The following is an 8,367-nucleotide window of genomic DNA, read 5'->3' as shown; positions in this document are numbered from 1 at the left end:
TAGGTCAGTCCAAGAGTCCCAATCAACTAGGACTCTTTCTAATTAATTCTCGAATTAAACTCTTTAAATTCTGATGAGTCCATAAGTTAAGATTGACGTCTAGTAATGTGTCATGACTATCCAAAATATTTAAAATTTGATAGAAATATCAAAATTATCCTTCCATGATGAGTTACTATGCAATTCAATCTTTCGATCACACAATATCTCAGATAAGCCATGGGCATAGAAATATGTCAAACTCAAATACCTATCCATATGTATCTCGATCTAATAATGATGACTTGATTGATGAACCAGTAAAAATTTTTTCTACTGTTCATCCCTGCTCTGACCAGAGACTCTCATAGTCATCATCCTATGAGATCACATTGGATGTCTCTCCTCCTACAAGGAGTGATCGATTCTTTGTTGACCACTCACAACCTTCATGCATACTTCACCATACCTAAAATATCCCACACACATCTCAAAGTAGTGTGCTAGAAAATAAATCAAAGTAAGGATCCATACACACAAGGTACCATAGTGATCTCAGGTCAAAGGATCACATGCACCACTCCCACTGAAGAATCATCTGTCGATATACTGTAAGACTCCATCTGATATTCTTCTTACGGGTCAGTTCTGTGAACTCATTCTCCAATAAGCACCTACATTCTTGTATTAGTGTCACCACACAAGTGATTGTGAGATCAACCACTCTCTCCATCGAGCATACATAGGATGTACCAGTCTTATCGGTATCATCGATCTCTGACTTGATGATTTAATGACTGAAAATATTTTAGATTAGGACTATCAAGATTTTAGGTCTCACTGGCACGATCTCATCATGGCTCTAAAATTATTGCTCTAATCTATGGAGTTTATCATAATCATAAAAATATAATGCAGCAAATGATAAAACACAATACCTCATAAATAAAACTAAGTAATATCATGCAAATGAGTAAGAAGATAACACAGAAAAATTCCTTCACATCACCTATGCGATTGGCTTGTAGGGCACTATTTTTTCAATTTCTCATTTGCACTAAAGTCAATCATCCCGTACCTGATGCCCATACATTCAAGGTGGCGAACACACTGTTGCTGTGTTAAGACTTAGTAAATTGGTCCATTATACTATTCTTTATATGAACTTATTTTATGATCAAATCATGAATGAGGTGAAAATACCATAGGATGTGCGTGGGTTTCTGCTGAGACCACACCCAACTCAGTGATGAATCCTTCATCAGGCGATTTTTCTTAGTAATCTTTACTAACAGCAATTAACTGAGTCAAACACAGTTTACTATTTGAAACTCTTTCAATTTACTGCTCCTCTAGTACTTCTCAAGTACTTTGAGAATGCTTTTCATGGTTTTCAAAAGATTCTATCATGGATCTGCCTGAAACAATGATTATGCATAATGCATAAATAATATCAGGCTTGGTATATTGAATATATGGATAAGTAAACACTTTTACATCTATTCATGTTGAAGCTCTTCAACATAAAATCCATGTACTTAGACTAGGAAAGCCCAGCATCCATTTACATCTATCACTATAAATGCCAAACATATTGGATGCTATATCCAAGTCTTTTTCATGAAAATTTTTATGATAAGCATGTCATTGATCGAGTACAATATCGGGACTACCTTCTCAATATGCTGTATGTCATTCATATATAAAATCAAGAAGTTAGTGGGACTCCCACTGATCTTCTTGCACAAACACATGGTTCATTTATATTCGATAAAGTCAAATATTTTGGCTATCTCATCAAAAATAGAAGTACCTTGCTCCTTAATATCTGCTTTTATCCATAAATGTATTTGCCCTCACTCTCCAAATGGTGTGCGGCAATAGCAAATAAAAATCTGAATTGTCATTCCTATTAGCAACCTGTTGGGTCATACCCATAGGTGCTTCAACCATAGTCTATACTTGATTGATGTACAGGGAGTTCATTTTAGATATCATATATCCGTCAGAGTCTCTACTCATGATTATCTGTGAATAGATCAAAAAAATATCATTCTCAATGATGTATGGTGTACAGTTATTTATAATGACAAACTCATATTTTGAGTGGTATGCTACACACTCAGATTGACCTTCAATGAGGAGATGTATATCATGGTTGTGCTTCATCAATGAGCACATCTGGTCAAGGATCAACTTGTGGACACTCCACAAATAATGATGAAAAAGTTTATAGGTCTTGAACTTCTCAAGTTTAATTATCTTCCCACTGTCTCCTTCTTAAATTTTTTTTTTCAAAAGGTGGCATACCTACTGACAAAACACTTTTTGTCTAGTAGGGTGGTAGAAGTAGTATCGTATACTATTTTTTAAGATAACCTATAAACTTATATAAATCTGTTCTAGCACAAAACTTATATACATCAATTCTTTTCATATAAGTTGGGCAACCTGCCTCTTTTCATATCTCATATGGAGTGCTAGTAACAGATTTTGATGGTATCTAATTCAAAACACATGCAGTAATTTCTAGGGCATATCCCCAGAATGAGATAATAAAGTTTGTGAAGTATATTAGAGAACACACTATATCTCATATGAAGTATCCATCTCTGGATCGAGATATTATTAACCTTTGAACATCTATATATACAAGGTCTAATAATTTGCTCACACCTTTTTTCATATCCAATAAATAAGATCTTGATCATTTTACCCATAAGATAAGATTTACAAGTTTCATATGATTCAAAATCATACAGACAAAGAACTCTTCTTTGTATTACTTGTTTATCTTAGACTCACAAAAAATGACCAAGTTGGCAATGTCAGAGATATGTGACTATCATATATTCATTTCTTATTCTCATCAATATGAAGAACAACATCATTGAGTGACAGAAATATGAGACCATTATCATAAATCTATAGCCATAAAATTTATCAGAAGGAGAGTAATTTTTACTTTTAACATTAATTTTAAAACCATGCTACAATAGCAAAGGAATTGAATTAATGTTTCTGATAAATTTAGACATAGAACAATAGTCTACTAGTTTCTAAATCTTGCTAGTAAGTTTCTACAGCCTTAGCATGAATGGACTATTCATTGGTGCCAAAAAGTATGTAGTCATCTCACTTCAACTTTACAAGTCCAGTAATGCTTTGCATAAGTGGAACCTATATAAGGTATCACGTATCCAAAATTTTAAAGCTGAAATACTCAATGATAAATTAGTTTGTATCATATATAAATTATTAGCAGATGTAACTTTTACATCCTGCTACTGCTTCATACTCATAAGATAACTCTTACAATTTATCTCTAATGCTCATTATTACTGTAATGATAATAGACACCCATAGTAAAGACAATCTTCACCTCCTCATCCTAGAAGATACTAAAGAAGAAATCCAGGAGAGTTAGTAGGATCAAATCCTAGATTAACTCACTATCTATGATAATAACTTAATCACATGATTAAGTTAATCAAGATACATTTGACAGTTATGCTGTCATCTCCGTCATATCTCATATGCGGTTTTTCTTTCTTTATAGTATCATCTCTGAATAAATCGCAATTAGGAGAATAGAAAATTATCTCTTATATGAGAACTATTCTTAGGTTCCTCAACCATTCTTTGAAATTCGATCAATTTAAAAATATCAAAAATATCATACAGTGATAGTGAAGATGCAGATGTGTATATAAAAATATAAAAGAACTACTCATGATGACATACACAATTTAGATGAGATTTTTATCTAAATATGTCTCCTACTATTTTAATGAATTTCATAGCCTTCAAATATAAAAAATGAGGAAACATATCATCTAGTTTTTTAGTGGGATTGAGATCCTAATTTTTCATAAAAAATCTTGTGGATAATTCAACAAGCTCCTATGAGTTCAAGGGTAGGTAACTCTTTACCAATTGTATCTTATGCAACTCTCAACTTAACTTTTGCCTCTAAAACACTAATAGTCTTATGAATAGCAGAATAAACTATAGTATTTTAGTTAAGTCATACCATTCAATTCTATATAGTCATATCTGAATAGTACTATCCTTGTGAATAGCACAACAAGGCAGCACTACCAAAATATGCCATAAGCATCACTAAGTCAACATCATATCAATTCCTATGCAATTTTTACACCTTAATAATAGTCCAAGTTTTTGTCCAGCATAATTTATGGAGCAAATCAGCACACTACAGTTTAGTGAATAAAATAATAGAATGCACTGTGAAATTAAAGTATAAAAGTGCCACCGATCGTCTTAAAATATTTGAAAATCCTGCATGCTTCACTTATTTCTTTAACTCTTGCTTATTTGCGGCCCTTCCTCTTGGCTATCCTTATGATCTTTCAATCATTTTACTTCAATATGAATATGGAGAATAGTTTATTTTGATCTATTTCATATTTCAATAACTTAACAAACATCCACTATTAACAGCTATGCTCATTTAGTTTCGATAAAAAATTATATTAAATAATTTAGATTTTTAATATAATATAATTAATTTTTTATTTATAATCATGTTAAATAATTATTATTTTATTTATAATAAATTTTAAAAAATAATTATAAAATAGATTTTAAAATATTTAATTATAATTTTTTTCAAAAATAAAAACTATTAGGGATGACATTAGCATTGGTAGTAGTTTTTTTAAAAAAATAAAAAATTATTAACGACGATATTAGCGATGGCTTACTGTCACTAATAATTTTTTAAAAATTATAATTAAAAAATAAAAATTATTAGCAACAATAGGTCATCGCTAATACCATTGCTAATATTTTTTTAAAATTATAATTAAAAAAATAAAAAAATATTAGTGACAGCAAAATCATTGTCATTAATGCCATTGCTAATTATAATTATTAGTGACGACAAAATCGCCGTCACTAATAATGGCAATTAGTGATAAGGATATTTTCATCAAATTTTTAGCGACGGTAAAGTGATTATTAGCAATGGTAATTTGCTATCGCTAATAGTCAGTTTTCTTATAGCACATGTTGATGATCCCAAAATTTATGACGAGACAATATCAGATATCGACTCTGAGAAATGATTAGAGGTAATGACATCGTAGATTGACTCAATGCATTCAAACTAAGTCTGGATCTTAGTAGATCCATCAGAAGATATTATACTTATTAGGTATAAATAGATCTACAAGAGAAAGATAGGTTTGGATAAAAAGATAGAGATTTTTAAGATATGGCTTGTAACAAAAGATTATAGTCAATGCGAGGGCCTTGACTATCAGGATACCTTTTCACTAGTGGTCATTGCTGAAATCCATTCGAACATTGCTTGCTGTTACAGCATATCATGATTATGAGATATGATAGATGGATGTGAAAACTATTTTCTTGAATAGATATCTTGAGGAAGATATCTATATGGAGTAGCCTTTGAGTTTCACTTTCGATGATAGGGATTATAAAGTCTGCAAGCTACAAAGATCTATTTATAGACTCAAACAAGCATCTCGAAGTTGGAACACTCATTTCAATGATGTGATCAGATCGTTTGGTTTCATCAAGAATGAGAAGGAACCATATGCATTCAAAAAGGTCAATAGAAGTGCTATCATATTTCTCATACTGTACATGGATGACATACTCTTGATTGGGAATGATGTTTTCATGTTGACTACAATCAAGTTATGGTTGTCTAAGAAATTCTCTAAGAAGGATCTTGGGGAAGCATCCTTTATATTAGGGATTAAGGTCTATAGAGATAGATCTAAGAGGATGCTACGACTTTCACAGAGAATGTACATAGAGGAGGTGCTGAAGAAGTTCGGAATGAAAAACTCCATTAGGAAACTTGTGCTCTTTAGGTATAAAATTCATCTCTCTAAGAAGATGTACCCCAACACATCAGAAGAGATTGAACGCATGAGCAAGATCTCTTATGCTTCGGCCATAGAGAGCCTCATGTATGCCATACTATGTACACGATCTGATATGACCCATACTGTGAGTGTCACAAGCAGATATCAATCGAATCCAGGCAAAGAGCACTGGACATCTGTGAAATGTATGTATCTTTAAGTACTTGAGAAGAACTAAAGACATATTCTTGATCTTTGGAGGTGGAGAATTGAGGGTGCAGGGATATACTGATTCAGACTTCATATCTGATATTGATGATCGAAAGTTGATATTAGGTAGTATATTCTTATGCAACATTGGTGCTGTGAGCTGGAAGAGTTCCAAGCAGCCTGTCACAGTAAACTCTACCATGAAAGCTGAATACATCACCGCATCGAAAGCTACGAAGGAGGCATTCTGGTTCAAGAAGTTTGTTGAAAAATTGGATGTGATGCTATTAGATACCATTCTTCTCTACTGTGACAATAATGGTACCATATTGCTTACTAAGGAGCCAAGGTCTCATTAGAAGTCCAAGCACATCAAACGATGATTCCACCTAATCCGTGATTATCTCAAAAAAAAATACATTAAGGTATATAAAGTAGACACTACAGACAACGTGGCTAACCTACCGATGAAGCAGCTGAGCCAACAAAAGACTAAAGTCCATTTTGAGAAGATGAGACTTAGATTTGTGGCCAATTGACTTTAGTACAAGTGGGAGATTGTTAGATGTATACCCTAGAAGCTAATTAGGCCGACACATGTAATCTTTCTAAGAACATAGTTTATAATTTTGACTTATTAATGAAATAAAATTTGAGTTATTTATCTATTCATACTGTGTAATGCACTTATGAATCATCTAATGAATTAACAAAATAATGGCATATATTCTCAAGAGTTGAGAATTTGAGGCATGTGTTATTGATAGTTAATTTATAAACTACTTTCGACCATAAGATCATCACGGAGACGATGATTAATTTAGATAGATAGGTATATGGATCGCTTCCTTATGGATAGATGAGTCTTGAATCTATAGTGTAGAGATACTAAGTGAGAGTACATGCATTTATTAGAGAACAAGGGTACCGAGCATGACCAACATGAGTAGTCACTTGGATATTTACCTTCTCGTCATGACATACTCAATGCTGCAGTAATGTGAATAGTTCTCCGATATACGGCACCTCGGTTATTCATAATGAGACTACTATAGTTTGGTTACACGAAAACTCGATCTCCTAACCATGTGGAATCTTGAGGTATACGTTGGTTGCATTAGATTCATTGTAGGAATAGGATGTATACCTATATGAGATCTATCGACCTTAGCAGCAAGGGATAAGTCCTATGATGATCATAAAACTGAGTCTGAAAGTCTATGGTCATGGCAAGTATGAATGATGGAAAGGAGTTTTCATGAAGTTGTTGAAAAATATGTTCCAAAGTCAATTCGTCAGTCTGTTGACGGTTGTGCTAATTGATATAATTATATATGAATTAATTAATAAAATATTTATTTGATAATTTTTTATCATAAGCTTGTACATCTTCTATATCGAATTTCTGTGTTATGATGAAAGTCCTTAAGACTATTTTAAATCGATAAAAGAGGATTTATCGTTTAGTCCTTAAATGAGTTCACGATTAAATAATATGCTATTACTAGGATGATAGACATATCAAGTGTAGGTCGCTGTGTGCCATATAGGTTGGTTGTCCTCTTAATCAAGGAGCATGAAAATGCTGGTATGGCATACAAGCGAAATGTAGGAGTATATTTTATTGAACGTGATTAACTTTGGAGTACTCTACTGTCAAGAGCCACTCCGAAGGGATATGGATATAAGTGTCTCTCCGATCTGAGATTACCACAGTGACTTATAAGCAACTCACTGTGCTTTAGTGCTGGACTACCTGAATTTCTAATTCAAGATTGGAAGGTTTCTGGACACAGTCAAGTATTTGTAAAGTCGGTGCATGAGTCAAGATGGAATTGACCACTCCAAAGGATTGGAGAGAATGCTTTATATTTCAATTTAGTAAGACTTTGGCCAGGGCAATTCTTGTGAGGAGTCACAAGATTTATTACGTTGAGACATATAATGAATGTACTGTTAAAAGTTGACAGTTTAAATTCTAAGTCATCCTAGCATCAAAGGTCAAAGGGATGAATTATAAGATAACTATATTCAAGTAAGTTCTTGAGTGTTGCTTTGCATACATTCGACCTATCTGGAAGTCGGGTACCATTGATAGATGGTTGCTTCAATTGGTACAGAAATCTGTTCCTATGCTACCAACTTAGGTTTAAACCTATGAGGTCACACACATTAGAAGTTTCTCTCTGATCAGATGGCTAATCTAAAGAGTCTCACTGAATTGAGACTCTCGTGAAGACTCCCACTAACACGAGAGTCCCACTGGATGAAAACTCTGATGAAGAGTCCCATTAGACTGAGACTCTATCATTAATGA

The sequence above is a fragment of the Elaeis guineensis genome, chromosome 4 (assembly GCF_000442705.2).
Source record: "Elaeis guineensis isolate ETL-2024a chromosome 4, EG11, whole genome shotgun sequence".
NCBI classification, from domain to species: Eukaryota; Viridiplantae; Streptophyta; class Magnoliopsida; order Arecales; family Arecaceae; genus Elaeis; species Elaeis guineensis.
Note: the sequence above shows the minus strand (reverse complement) of the source record.